General features: G+C 41.9%; 1 long non-coding RNA gene across 1 annotated transcript; it reads left to right on the top strand.

The window, feature by feature from the left end:
* Positions 1-12,620: 12,620 nt before the first annotated feature.
* LOC122761228 lies at positions 12,621-13,672 on the top strand. The gene is made up of 3 exons (XR_006358539.1): positions 12,621-12,805; positions 13,111-13,213; positions 13,327-13,672. It is a non-coding gene; the product is annotated as an uncharacterized LOC122761228 (long non-coding RNA).
* Positions 13,673-15,382: the final 1,710 nt, after the last annotated feature.

Raw genomic sequence — 15,382 nt, 5'->3', positions numbered from 1 at the left:
AACTTTGTGAGGTCACTGTGGACAAGTTGAGGATCTAAAGTTATTAAAAGTTTTGCAAAATGTCGCATGGTTTTCGAGATAGGGGGCGCCAAAGTTGGCGTTCATTCATATTTCTCACAACAAAAGGCAAAACTCTTACAACCCGTAAAACTTGTCCTCCTGAGGATCACCTTGAATGTACATGCATGAAACTTGGTACTCACGCGTTCCTTAGGTCCAGACGGTCAAAAAAGTCAGCGTAGCCGAAGCTCTAAAGCGAACAGGAAAGCCGCCATCTTGGATTGAAAGTAAAATTTTGGGAGATTTTGGCCATTTCGCACCAATGGTATGTGAACTAACTTGTCATAGAGCTTTTGTGCGATCACCTTTAAACTTTGTGAGGTCACTGTGGAAAAGTTGAGGATCTAAAGTTATTAAAAGTTTTTCAAAATGTCCCATGGTTTTCGAGATAGGGGGCGCCAAAGTTGGCGTTCATTCATATTTCTCACAACAAAAGGCAAAACTCTTACAACCCGTAAAACTTGTCCTCCTGAGGAGCACGTTTAATATACATGCACTAAACTTGGTACTCACGCGTTCCTTAGGTCGGGACGGTCAAAAAATTCAAAGCAGCCTAAGCTCTGAAACGAACAGGAAAGCCGCCATCTTGGATTGAAAGTACATTTTTAGCAGATTTTGGCCATTTCACACCAATGGTATGTGAACGCACTTGTCAAAGAGCTTTAATGGGATCACCTTCAAACTTTGTGAGGTCACTGTGGACAAGTTGAGGATCCAAAGGTATCAAAATCTTTTCATTAAGTATCACGACTAACAAGAAGAAGGGCGGCAAAGTTGGCGAAAATCACGATTCCTCGTAACACAAAACAATCTCTTATAACTTTGCCATGGAAGGTCAGATATTAACTAAACAAGTGACAATCGATGATGGGCCCTTGCTAAAGATGTCTATGCAAAAACTGTACATTTAGAAAACATCGCCCCCTGGTGACGGCAGACAATATGACGTCTGGTATTTCGCTACAACAACAAACTCTTATAACTTTGCGATGAAAGGTTAGATCTTAACCAAACTAGTGACGATCGATGATGGGATCTTGCTGAAGATGCTTATGCAAAAACTGTACATTTTAAAAACAGTGCCTTCTGGTGGTAACAGAAAATACAATTTCACAATTTCCCTTATAACTTTAACAAATGTCATTGTATCATACTAAAAATGAATGAAAACATGTAAAACACATGGTATATGATGCTTGCTGAATATGATAACAAATCTTTCAACGGTGTTGACATAAGAACACTGCACAGGACCCACTCTACTGAGTGGTTTGTCAGTGCAGTAACCTTTGTTCGCCACATGATTGAGGCATTTGCCTACAAATCTATCAAATCTAACATTTACAGTTTCTCATGCTGCTCTGAAAGGGAAAGATGGGGCAAAAGGTACTGCAAGAGGGGCCAAGGAAAAAAAAAAACAGGGAAAATGGGAAGAGAGAAAAAGTAACAGAGGGAAAAAGAGAAAATGCACCCTAAATTCTTATACCATCAGATGTTCTATCACAAAAATAACTAGTTATTTCTAAAATTCAGCTTCAATTCTGATACCATCAGTTGTTTTTCACAAAAATAACAACTTATAGATTAAATCACACTGTTAGACCTCAGACCCGCCCTGAACATGTCTGTAAAGGATGACCTCCTTACAGGAAGTACAACTCCCGAAACAGGAAGTAAAGTCTGACATTCTCCGATCCACATGAAACTTGTTATGTAAGTCAAGGTACCTTCCCTAAACACATTTACGGACACGCCTTTCACCCAACAGGAAGACGGCCATTTTAAAAGGACACGCCTGACATTGCGCGGGGATGCAGCTGAAAATAACCAGTACCACAAGCGGTGAATGAACGGAAGATGAGGAAGAGGACTCCCGCTGCGACGTGGACGCACGGGGACTCGCGAGCCGTCAAGCTCGAACCCGTTGATTACCGCTTGCGGTACTAGTTCTTCTTATTCTTCCGCCTTCCAAATAAATCGCGTTTTTGAGGCCCTGAACATGCCCCAAAACTCACCATTCTTTGCAAGTGCATCAGACCTGGTGTAAATTTACGTTTATTAATGTTTCGAGGAATGTGCGTTAAAAAATGAAAGTGGGCGGGGCAAATAACTGCTCCACCCCCTAAAACTTGTGGGCCTGAGGAGCACGTTTAATGTACATGCACGAAACTTGGTACACGCGTTCCTTAGGTCGGGACGGTCAAAAAAGGCAGCGTAGCCTATGCTCTAAAACGAACAGGAAAGCCGCCATCTTGGATTGAAAATTCATTTTTTGCCGATTTTGGCCATATCGCACCATCGGTATTTGAACGAACTTGTCCTAGAGCTTACAGGGGATCACGTTCAAACTTGGTGAGGTCACTTTGGACAAGTTGAGGATCTAAAGTTGCTAAAAACTTTTTAATAAGTATCATGGTGTACGAGAAAGGGGCCGGCAAAGTTGGTGAAAATTTTTATTTTTCGCCACAGGCAACAAAACTCTTATAACTTTGCGATAGAAGGTCACTTCCCAACCAAATTACCTAGGGTTGATGATGGACCATTGCTGAAGAAGTCTGTGGAAAAACTGTACATTTTTAGCACAGCGCCTCCTTGTGGTAACAGAAAATACAACAAATACACAATTTCGGTAATAACTTTTACATATTTAATCGTATCAAACTCAAAATTTGTGACAACATTTAAAACACATGAAAGATGATGCGTGCTTATTATGATAACAAATGGCGCAACGGTGTTGCCATAGCAACACTGCAAAGTCAGATATTTGTGACAAAAACAACAAACTGCTACAACTTTGCGAAACTGAGTCCAATCTGAACCAAACTTGCTAGGATTGATGATAGTCTGGCCCTGAAGACACCTATTTGAAAATATTCACTTTCAAAAACAGCGCCCCCTTGTGACAGCAGCCACTATGACACCTGATATTTGAATGAACTTGTCCTAGAGTTTTTGTGCGATCACCTTGAAAATTAGTGAGGTCACTGTGAACAAGTTGCCGAGCATAAGTTACTGAAAGCTTTTTAAAATGTCGCTCGGTGTACGAGATAGGGGGCGCCAAAGTTGGTGTTCATTCATATTTTTCACAACAAAAGGCAAAACTCTTACAACCCGTAAAACTTGTCCTCCTGAGGAGCACGTTGAATGTACATGCACGAAACTTGGTACTCACGCGTTCGTTAGGTCCAGACGGTCAAAAAAGTCAGCGTAGCCGAACCTCTAAAACGAACAGGAAAGCCGCCATTTTGGATTGAAAGTACATTTTTCGCAGATTTTGGCCATTTCGCACCAATGGTATGTGAACGCACTTGTCATAGAGCTTTAATTCGATCACCTTCAAACTGGTTGAGGTCACTGTGAATAAGTTGAGGATCTAAAGTTATTAAAAGATTTTTAAAATGTCACATGGTTTTTGAGATAGGGGGCGCCAAAGTTGGCGTTCATTCATATTTTTCACAACAAAAGGCGAAACTCTTACAACCCGTAAAACTTGTCCTCCTGAGGAGCACGTTTAATGTACATGCACTAAACTTGGTACTCACGCGTTCCTTAGGTCAGGACGGTCAAAAAATTCAAAGCAGCCTATGCTCTAAAACGAACGGGAAAGCCGCCATCTTTGATTGAAAGTAAATGTATTGCAGATTTTGGCCATTTCGCACCAATGGTATGTGAACGCACTTGTCATAGAGCTTTCATGGGATCACCTTGAAACTTTGTGAGGTCACTGTGAACAAGTTGAGGATCCAAAGGTATCAAAATCTTTTCATTAAGTATCACGGCGAACAAGAAGAAGGTCAGGAAAGTTGGCGAAAATCACGATTCCTCGCAACACACAACAATCTCTTATAACTTTGCCATGGAAGGTCAGATAGTAACCAAACAAGTGACAATCGATGATGGGCCCTTGCTAAAGATGTCTATGCAAAAACTGTAAATTTTGAAAACATCGCCTCCTGGTGGTGGCAAACACTAGGAAGTCTGGTATTTCGCAACACACAACAAACTCTTATAACTTTGCGATTGAAGGTCAGATCTTAACCAAACTTGTGATGATCGATGATGGGCTTTTGCTGAAGATGCCTATGCAAAAATTGTAAATTTTTGAAACAGCGCCACCTGGTGGTAACAGAAAGTACAAGTTCACAATTTCCCTTATAACTTTAACAAATTTCCTTGTATCAAACTCAAAATTTGGGAAAACATTCCAAACACATGGTAGATGATGCGTGCCTAATATGATAACAAATTGTTCAACAGTGTTGCCATGACAACACTACAAAGTCAGATATTTGCGACAAAAAACAAACTGCTACCACTTTGCGAATGCTATTCCAATCTGAACCAAACTTGCTAGGATTGATGATAGTCAATCCCTGAAGATGCCTATATGAAAATATTCACTTTCAAAAACAGTGCCCCCGTTGACGGCAGACAATATGACGTCTGGTATTTCGCTACAACAACAAACTCTTATAACTTTGCGATGGAAGGTCAGATCTTAACCAAACTCGTGACGACCGATGATGGGATCTTGCTGAAGATGCTTATGCAAAAACTGTACATTTTGAAAACAGCGCCTTCTGGTGGTAACAGAAAATACAAGTTCACAATTTCCCTTATAACTTTAACAAATTTCATTGTATCATACTCAAAATGAATGAAAACATGTAAAACACATGGTAGATGATGCTTGCTGAATATGATAACAAATCGTTCAACGGTGTTGACATAAGAACACTGCACAGGATCTACTCTACTGAGTGGTTCGTCAGTGCAGTAACCTTTGTTCGCCACATGATGGAGGCATTTGCCTACAAATCTATCAAATCTAACATTTACAGTTTCTCATGCTGCTCTGAAAGGGAAAGATGGGGCAAAAGGTACTGCAAGAGGGGCCAAGGAAAAAAAAACAGGGAAAATGGGAAGAGCGAAAAAGTAACAGAGGGAAAAAAGAGAAAATGCACCCTAAATTCTTATACCATCAGATGTTCTATCACAAAAATAACTAGTTATTTCTAAAATTCAGCTTCAATTCTGATACCATCAGTTGTTTTTCACAAAAATAACAACTTATAGACAAAATCACACTGTTAGACCTCAGCCCGGCCCTGAACATGTCTGTAAAGGATGACCTCCTTACAGGAAGTACAACTCCCGAAACAGGAAGTAATGTCTGACATTCTCCGATCCACACGAAACTTATTATGTAAGTCAAGGTACCTTCCCTAAACATGTTTACGGACACGCCTTTCACCCAACAGGAAGACGGCCATTTTAAACGGACACGCCTGACATTGCGCGGGGATGCAGCTGAAAATAACCAGTACCACAAGCAGTGAATGAACGGAAGATGAGGAAGAGGACTCGCGCTGCAACGTGGACGCACAGGGACTCGCGAGCCGTCAAGCTCGAACCCGTTGATTACCGCTTGCGGTACTAGTTTTTATTATTATTATTATTATTATTCTTATTATTCCCCAAAATGAATCGCATTTTTGAGGCCTTTCCCATACCCCAAAACTCACAGATTTTTGTGACCGCATCAATCGTGGTGTAAATTTACGTCTGAAAAAGGTTCGGGGAATGTGCGTTGAAAATTGAATGTGGGAGGGGCCAATAAGTGCGGCGCCACCTGTCCAAATTCACCATGACCAACACAAATATCGCACATGCACGAAATTCGGTACACATGTGTAGTGGGTCAGGATGAAGAAAAAATTACATTATGACCATGATCCAAACCCAACAGGAAGTCCGCCATCTTGGGTTGATTGGCGATTTTTTGGCGATTTTGGCGAATTCGCAGCAATGGTATTTGAACTAACTCCTCCTAGAGTTTTCGTGCGATCACCTTCAAACTTGGTGAGGTCCCTGTGGACCAGTTGAGGAGCTCACGGTATCAAAAGTTTTTTCAAATGTCGCATGGCGCGCGAGATAGGGGGCGGCAAAGTTCGTGATGATTCTGATGTTTCGCATCAGAAAAACAAAACTCTTATAACTTTGCGATGGAAGGTCCGATCCGAACCAAACTTGCTATGATTGATGATGGGCCATGGCTGAAGACGTCTATGAAAAAACGGTGAAGTTTGAAAACAGCGCCACCTTGTGGTGAAAGAAAATACACCAAAAAAAAGTTTTTTTACGATTTCGGGAATAACTTTTACACAGATAATCGTACCGCACTCAAAATTGGTGACAACAGTCAAAACACATGGTAGATGATGCGTGATCAATATGACGACAAATCGTTTAACGGTGTTGCCATGGCAACGACGCAAAGTCTGATTTTTGGGACAAAAAATCAAACTGCTACAACTTCGCAAATCCTGGTCCGATCTGAACCAAACTTGCTAGGATTGATGACAGTCCGGCCCTAAAGACGTCTATATGAAAATATTCAATTTCGAAAACAGCGCCCCCTGGTGACAGCAGACAATATGACAGCTTGTATTTCAATTATCTCCTCCTAGAGCTTTTGTGCGATCACCTTCAAACTTGGTGAGATCCATGTGGACGAGTTGAGCATCAAAAGTTATCAAAAGCTTTTTAAAATATTGTATGGCGTACGAGATAGGGGGCGCCAAAGTTGGAGATAATAATAATTTTTCACAACAGACAATGAAACTCTTATAACTTTGCGATGGAAGGTCTGATCCCAACCAAACTTGCTATAGTTGATGATGGTTAGTTCCTGAAGACGACTGTGTTGCTGAAACGGTACATTTTGAAAACAGCGCCTCCTGGTGGTGGTAGAAAATTCTAAAAAAACAAACTGTTACAACTTTGCCAATCCTGGTCCGATCTGAACCAAAGTTGCTGGGATTGATGATAGTCCGGCCCTGAACACGTCTATATGAAAATATTAATTTTCAAATACAGCGCCCCCTGGTGACAGCAGACAGAATTACATTTATAGTTTTTGATGCTGCTCCAACAGGGATTGTTGTATCCACTTGAAACTTAGAATGTGGGACCCCAGCCCCTTCCTCAACATGTCCGTAAAAGGTCACCTCCCTCCAGGAAGTGGAACGCCCGAAACAGGAAGTAAAGTCTTACATTGTCCGATTGACACGAAACTAGATATGTGAGTTACGGGACCTTCCCTGAACATGTTTCCGGAGACGAACAGGAAGTTGGCCATTTTAAACAGGAAGTGCCCTCTAACTTTGCCGTACGTTGTCCGATTTGCACGAAACCCTATATGTGAGTTAAGGGACCTGTCCTGAGCATGTCTGCAAAAGATGACCTCCCAACAGGAAGTGGAATGCCCGAAACAGGAAGTAAACTCTAAGATTGTCCGATCTGCACAAAACTTGATATGTAAGACAAGGGAACTTCCCTGAACACGTTTACGGACGCGCATTTGATCGAACAGGAAGTCGGCCATTTTAAACAGGAAGTGCCTTATAACTTTGCCATACGTTGCCGATCCCCCCCGAAATTTGGATCGGCATGTGCGGGGACGCCGCTGAAAATAACTAGTACTGAAAATAACTAGTACCGCGCGCGGTGAATGAACGGGTGAGAGCGCGAGGCGCGCGGGGAGCCGTGGCACACGGCGACTCGCGCGGGTCGGCTCGAACCCGTTCAGAACCGCGCGCGGTACTAGTTAGGGTTCGAGCAACAAGGTTGCAAGAACCCTATTGAAACTGGAAGGATTATTATTATTATTATTATTATTATTATTATTCTTATTATTCCCCCAAATGAATCGCATTTTTGAGGCCTTTACCATACCCCAAAACTCACAGATTTTTGTGACCGCATCAATCCTGGTGTAAATTTACGTCTGAAAAAGGTTCGGGGAATGTGCGTTGAAAATTGAATGTGGGAGGGGCCAATAAGTGCGGCGCCACCTGTCCAAATTCACCATGACCAACACAAATATCGCACATGCACGAAATTCGGTACACATGTGTAGTGGGTCAGGATGAAGAAAAAATTACATTATGACCATGATCCAAACCCAACAGGAAATCCGCCATCTTGGGTTGATTGGCGATTTTTTGGCGATTTTGGCGAATTCGCAGCAATGGTATTTGAACTAACTCCTCCTAGAGTTTTCGTGCGATCACCTTCAAACTTGGTGAGGTCCCTGTGGACCAGTTGAGGAGCTCACGGTATCAAAAGTTTTTTCAAATGTCGCATGGCGCGCGAGATAGGGGGCGGCAAAGTTCGTGATGATTCTGATGTTTCGCATCAGAAAAACAAAACTCTTATAACTTTGCGATGGAAGGTCCGATCCAAACCAAACTTGCTACCATTGATGATGGGCCATGGCTGAAGACGTCTATGAAAAAACGGTGAAGTTTGAAAACAGCGCCTCCTTGTGGTGAAAGAAAATACACAAAAAAAAAGTTTTTTTACGATTTCGGGAATAACTTTTACACAGATAATCGTACCGCACTCAAAATTGGTGACAACAGTCAAAACACATGGTAGATGATGCGTGATCAATATGACGACAAATCGTTTAACGGTGTTGCCATGGCAACGACGCAAAGTCGGATTTTTGGGACAAAAAATCAAACTGCTACAACTTCGCAAATCCTGGTCCGATCTGAACCAAACTTGCTAGGATTGATGACAGTCCCGCCCTAAAGACGTCTATATGAAAATATTCAATTTCGAAAACAGCGCCCCCTGTTGACAGCAGACAGTATGACAGCTTGTATTTCAATTATCTCCTCCTAGAGCTTTTGTGCGATCACCTTCAAACTTGGTGAGATCAATGTGGACGAGTTGAGCATCAAAAGTTATCAAAAGCTTTTTAAAATATTGTATGGCGTACGAGATAGGGGGCGCCAAAGTTGGAGATAATAATAATTTTTCACAACAGACAGTGAAACTCTTATAACTTTGCGATGGAAGGTCTGATCCCAACCAAACTTGCTATAGTTGATGATGGTTAGTTCCTGAAGACGACTGTGTTGCTGAAACGGTACATTTTGAAAACAGCGCCTCCTGGTGGTGGTAGAAAATTCTAAAAAAACAAACTGTTACAGCTTTGCCAATCCTGGTCCGATCTGAACCAAAGTTGCTGGGATTGATGACAGTCCGGCCCTGAACACGTCTATATGAAAATATTAATTTTCAAATACAGCGCCCCCTGGTGACAGCAGACAGAATTACATATATAGTTTTTGATGCTGCTCCAACAGGGATCGTTGTATCCACTAGAAACTTAGTATGTGGGACCCCAGACCCTTCCTCAACATGTCCGTAAAAGGTCACCTCCCTACAGGAAGTGGAACGCCCAAAACAGGAAGTAAAGTCTTACATTGTCCGATTGACACAAAACTAGATATGTGAGTTACAGGACCTTCCCTGAACATGTTTCCGGAGACGAACAGGAAGTCGGCCATTTTAAACAGGAAGTGCCCTCTAACTTTGCCGTATGTTGTCCGATTTGCACGAAACCTTATATGCGAGTTATGGGACCTTCCCTGAACATGTTTACGGAGACGCCGTTGACCGAACAGGAAGTTGGCCATTTTAAACAGGAAGTGCCCTCTAACTTTGCAGTATATTGTCCGATCTGCACAAAACCTTATATGTGACACCAGGGACCTGTCCTGAGCATGTCTGTAAAAGGTCACCTCCCTACAGGAAGTGGAACGCCCGAAACAGGAAGTAAAGTCTTACATTGTCCGATTGACACAAAACTAGATATGTGAGTTACGGGACCTTCCCTGAACATGTTTCCAGAGACGAACAGGAAGTAGGCCATTTTAAACAGGAAGTGCCCGCTAACTTTGCCGTACGTTGTCCTATTTGCACGAAACCTTATATGTCACACCAGGGACCTGTCCTGAGCATGTCTGCAAAAGATGACCTCCCAACAGGAAGTGGAATGCCCAAAACAGGAAGTAAACTCTAAGATTGTCCGATCTGCACAAAACTTGATATGTAAGACAAGGGAACTTCCCTGAACACGTTTACGGACGCGCATTTGACCGAACAGGAAGTCGGCCATTTTAAACAGGAAGTGCCCTATAACTTTGCCATACGTTGCCGATCCCCCCCGAAATTTGGATCGACATGTGCGGGGACGCCGCTGAAAATTACTAGTACTGAAAATAACTAGTACCGCGCGCGGTGAATGAACGGGTGAGAGCGCGAGGCGCACGGGGAGCCGTGGCACACGGCGACTCGCGCGGGTCGGCTCGAACCCGTTCAGAACCGCGCGCGGTACTAGTTATTTTCAGTACTAGTTACTTTTATTATTATTATTCTTATTATTCCCCCAAATGAATCGCCTTTTTGAGGCCTTTCCCATACCCCAAAACTCACCAATTTTTGTGACCGCATCAATCCTGGTGTAAATTTACGTCTGAAAAAGGTTCGGGGAATGTGCGTCGAAAATTGAATGTGGGAGGGGCCAATAAGTGCGGCGCCACTTGTCCAAATTCACCATGACCAACACAAATATCGCACATGCACGAAATTCGGTACACATGTGTAGTGGGTCAGGATGAAGAAAAAATTACATTATGACCATGATCCAAACCCAACAGGAATTCCGCCATCTTGGGTTGATTGGCGATTGTTTGGCGATTTTGGCGAATTCGCAGCAATGGTATTTGAACTAACTCCTCCTAGAGTTTTCGTGCGATCACCTTCAAACTTGGTGAGGTCCCTGTGGACCAGTTGAGGAGCTCACGGTATCAAAAGTTTTTTCAAATGTGGCACGGCGCGCGAGATAGGAGGCGGCAAAGTCCGTGATGATTCTGATGTTTCGCATCAGAAAAACAAAACTCTTATAACTTTGCGATGGAAGGTCCGATCCAAACCAAACTTGCTATGATTGATGATGGGCCATGGCTGAAGACGTCTATGAAAAAACGGTGAAGTTTGAAAACAGCGCCTCCTTGTGGTGAAAGAAAATACACCAAAAGAAAGTTTTTTTACGATTTCGGGAATAACTTTTACACAGATAATCGTACAGCACACAAAATTGGTGACAACAGTCAAAACACATGGTAGATGATGCGTAATCAATATGACGACAAATCGTTTAATGGTGTTGCCATGGCAACGACGCAAAGTCGGATTTTTTTTTTTTCAATTTCGAAAACAGCGCCCCCTGGTGACAGCAGATAATATGACAGCCGGTATTTCAATTAACTCCTCCTAGAGCTTTTGTGCGATCACCTTCAAACTTGGTGAGATGACTGTGGACAAGTTGAGCATCAAAAGCTATCAAAGGCTTTTGAAAATGTTATATGCCGTACGAGATAGGGGGCGCCAAAGTTGCAGATAATTTTGATTTTTCACAACAGACAATAAAACTCTTCTAACTTCGCGATGGAAGGTCTGATCCCAACTAAACTTGCTATAGTTGATGATGGTTAGTTGCTGAAGACGACTATGTTGCTGAAATGGTACATTTTGAAAACAGCGCCTCCTGGTGGTGGTAGAAAATTCTAAAAAAACAAACTGTTACAACTTTGCCAATCCTGGTCCGATCTGAACCAAACTTGCAAGGATTGATGACAGTCCGGCCCTGAACACGTCTATATGAAAATATTAATTTTCAAATACGGCGCCCCCTGGTGACAGCAGACAGAATTACATTTATAGTTTTTGATGCTGCTCCAACAGGGATTGTTGTATCCACTTGAAACTTAGTATGTGGGACCCCAGCCCCTTCCTCACCATGTCCGTAAAAGGTCACCTCCCTACAGGAAGTGGAACGCCCGAAACAGGAAGTAAAGTCTTACATTGTCCGATTGACACGAAACTAGATATGTGAGTTACGGGACCTTCCCTGAACATGTTTACGGAGACGCCGTTGACCGAACAGGAAGTCGGCCATTTTAAACAGGAAGTGCCCTCTAACTTTGCAGTACATTGTCCCATCTGCACAAAACCTTATATGTGACACCAGCAACCTGTCCTGAGCATGTCTGTAAAAGGTCACCTCCCTACAGGAAGTGGAACGCCCGAAACAGGAAGTAAAGTCTTGCATTGTCCGATTTACACAAAACTAGATATGTAAGAAAAGGGACCTTCCCTGAACATGTTTCCAGAGACGAACAGGAAGTTGGCCATTTTAAACAGGAAGTGCCCGCTAACTTTGCAGTACGTTGTCCTATTTGCATGAAACCTTATATGTCACACCAGGGACCTGTCCTGAGCATGTCTGCAAAAGATGACCTCCCAACAGGAAGTGGAATGCCCGAAACAGGAAGTCAACTCTAAGATTGTCCGATCTGCACAAAACTTGATATGTAAGACAAGGGAACTTCCCTGAACACGTTTACGGACGCGCATTTGACCGAACAGGAAGTCGGCCATTTTAAACAGGAAGTGCCCTATAACTTTGCCATACGTTGCCGATCCCCCCCGAAATTTGGATCGACATGTGCGGAGACGCCGCTGAAAATAACTAGTACTGAAAATAACTAGTACTGAAAATAACTAGTACTGAAAATAACTAGTACCGCGCGCGGTGAATGAACGGGTGAGAGCGCGAGGCGCGCGGGGAGCCGTGGCACACGGCGACTCGCGCGGGTCGGCTCGAACCCGTTCAGAACCGCGCGCGGTACTAGTTAGTATTGATCTTTGTCTCTTCATCTTCCCTCAGGGGTTCGGTAATCTGCCGATCTGCATGGCCAAGACGCATCTATCACTCTCTCACGAGGCCGACAAGAAGGGTGTGCCCACAGGTTTCATCCTGCCAATCAGAGACATCCGAGCAAGTGTGGGAGCCGGCTTCCTGTTTCCACTCGTCGGCACGGTACGCCGTCTTTCACATTGAGTACCAGGCCAGCTCAGCTGTACAGGTTTTTAACTAGGAGACCATTTGGGTGTGGGTGTTTACTGCTCTGCACCATCACACCACACAATAACCTACATAACCAGATTTCTGACATTCCCCTTTTTTAATAAAGACAATCCCTGCTCCTAAAATGTCATCACACAGCTTTGCATTGCTTGCTTTCCTGCAAACAGACTGAAAACTGTGTTGAGATCCTTAACTGTTGGGTGCATAAATATTTCACTGTCATTAACACGGTTACTCTGCCTGTGTTATATTTTTAGATGCCTACAATCCCTGGTCTTCCCACCAGACCTTGTTTCTATGACATTGACCTGGATCCTGAGACTGAGCAGGTCAACGGGCTCTTCTAATGACCGTATGATGGTAAGGAGGCTGGTTTAAAAAAAAGAAAGATTCATGCATAAATCTCTTATCAGATGTCTGGCGTCACTGACCATGGTATGTTTCTGTTTGCTTTTTTCCCCCTCCGTAAATAGAAATGACCCTCGACCCCTAAATGAGCCTTAATGAAATGCGATGGACTACTAAATGGAGGTGCCTCCAGCTCATCTGCTGCTCCTGTTTCTTTCTTTCTTTCTTTCAGGTCCTCACAACTCTTAATACTTGATATGCCTTCCCCAGCGAGATGCTGACTTCTAAATCAAGATACTTGCCAAAAAACACGTCACCTTACGCAGTATTTTATCATTTTTATTTTGAAATTTTGACCAACATTGTGACTAACGCCTGTCCACTGTTCTGTTTTGCCTCAAGGTAAATATGTCTGGTACTGTCTAACATTGCTGCAAGAAATGAAAATAAATGTCACAAATCATTGATTTACATTTTTGTTTGTTTTCTTTATCAGAAAACACCAAAATAAGGCCACATATCTGCAGATCTTTTAGTTTTGCTGCCGCACCTGGTGGTTGCCAGTAGTTGTGTTTTCAGGTCAGTGTGCCCTATATTTAATGGACACCCTAAATTTTTATGAGCAAAACCCCATTTTATTACGATCAGACAAGATGGGTTTTGTTTTCTGAGCTGCAATCCTGTATAAAATCTTACCTACCTCCTTTTGGTGCCAGATGGGACTATCACAAAGACATCATCTCACTTGCAACCACAGACAGGTACAAACCTGAATCCTTTTTACACAAAATAAGAGGGGAAAACTATTTGTATTTGATTTGGTGAAACGTGGCTAAGCTGTCTCTCGCAGGTCTTTACACTGGTGAATTATAAAGATAAACTCAGAGTTGATCTTAAATGTAGTACAAACGTTATTTTAGAAATAAACCTGTTGACGCAAAGGTGCAAAGTCACATCAAAAATCCTAAAAATACAACTGAAGCATTTCAGTTTTGGGATCTATGGTAAGACGTTAAGTCACATGCATGTCTAGGTCACTTTCATTCAATTCAGGGTGTTAAGCACAATATTAAAGGTTTTAAAATGTATTGGTCACAAATTCTGAGTCAGATTTGTTTACACCACCATTTTGATAGAGTTTAGATAATTACTTGTCAATTAATTAAAATATGGTCAAAACCGGAATTAATTAGGCCTAAAAAACTACATTTTGGTTTAAATTTTTTTATTTAAAAATACACTGATTTTGTATGTGGAGTTCAACCTGAGCTAAAACCAATAAAAGTATTTGGTGCCATCTAGTGGACATCTTTTGGAACTGCAGCCTCCACTGTTTGCCAAGTTGATGACACTTCAGTGGAGATTGATTTGTGGAGGTAAGTTAATCAGTCAATTAGTGCGATTTGTGGCCCTTACACTTGTTTTAAATAACGTTTTTAAGGAAAAGGACAAGATAAATATGTTATCTTGTGCTTGTCTTTACAGTTCATCAGCAGAAAAAAAGGTAATGTAACAAATTAATTAATTTCAACAGACTGACTGTCGAGCTGCTTTGTGCTAACTGTGCTTGTTAGCATGTTAGATTTATACTAAAGCGCGCAAGCTAACATGCTAGCACCTACTACTACTACTACTACCGAACTCATTTGATAATAAAATACAAATATAATGTAAGCAGATGTGTAAAGAGTACTGAAATATTCTACTCAAGTAACAGTACCACTATTTTACTTAAGTAAAAAGTACTGGTCTAAAAATTTACTCAAGTTAAAGTAAAAAAAGTAGCTTGTTTAAAATGTACTCGGAGTAAAAGTTAATTTTTTAATACTTAACTAAAAGTAAAATTAAACGTTTTAAAAATGAGTCTGTAAGTACTCAAAAACATAGTCAATTACAACAATGTGAGTAAATGTAATTCATTACTTTGCACCTCTGAAAGTTACGAAGGACCGTTGTTTTCCATTTACTTATGAGTGGTTCTTGCCTTAATATAGATTACAGCAGTAGTCGAACATTTTTTGTATGGCGATATATTGGTTTTGAAACACCAAGTATTAATTTCTAACTGATGTTACAAATAAACATTGTACTGTTTATGGATTAGCATAAAACAATCAATAGACGTTTCAGTGAGATGGTGCTCACACTCACTAGAGCTGTTGCATCACGCAATATCGTGGG

The sequence above is a fragment of the Solea senegalensis genome, unplaced genomic scaffold (genome assembly GCF_019176455.1).
Source record: "Solea senegalensis isolate Sse05_10M unplaced genomic scaffold, IFAPA_SoseM_1 scf7180000014471, whole genome shotgun sequence".
NCBI classification, from domain to species: Eukaryota; Metazoa; Chordata; class Actinopteri; order Pleuronectiformes; family Soleidae; genus Solea; species Solea senegalensis.
This window is presented reverse-complemented; position numbering and strand designations above follow the sequence as displayed.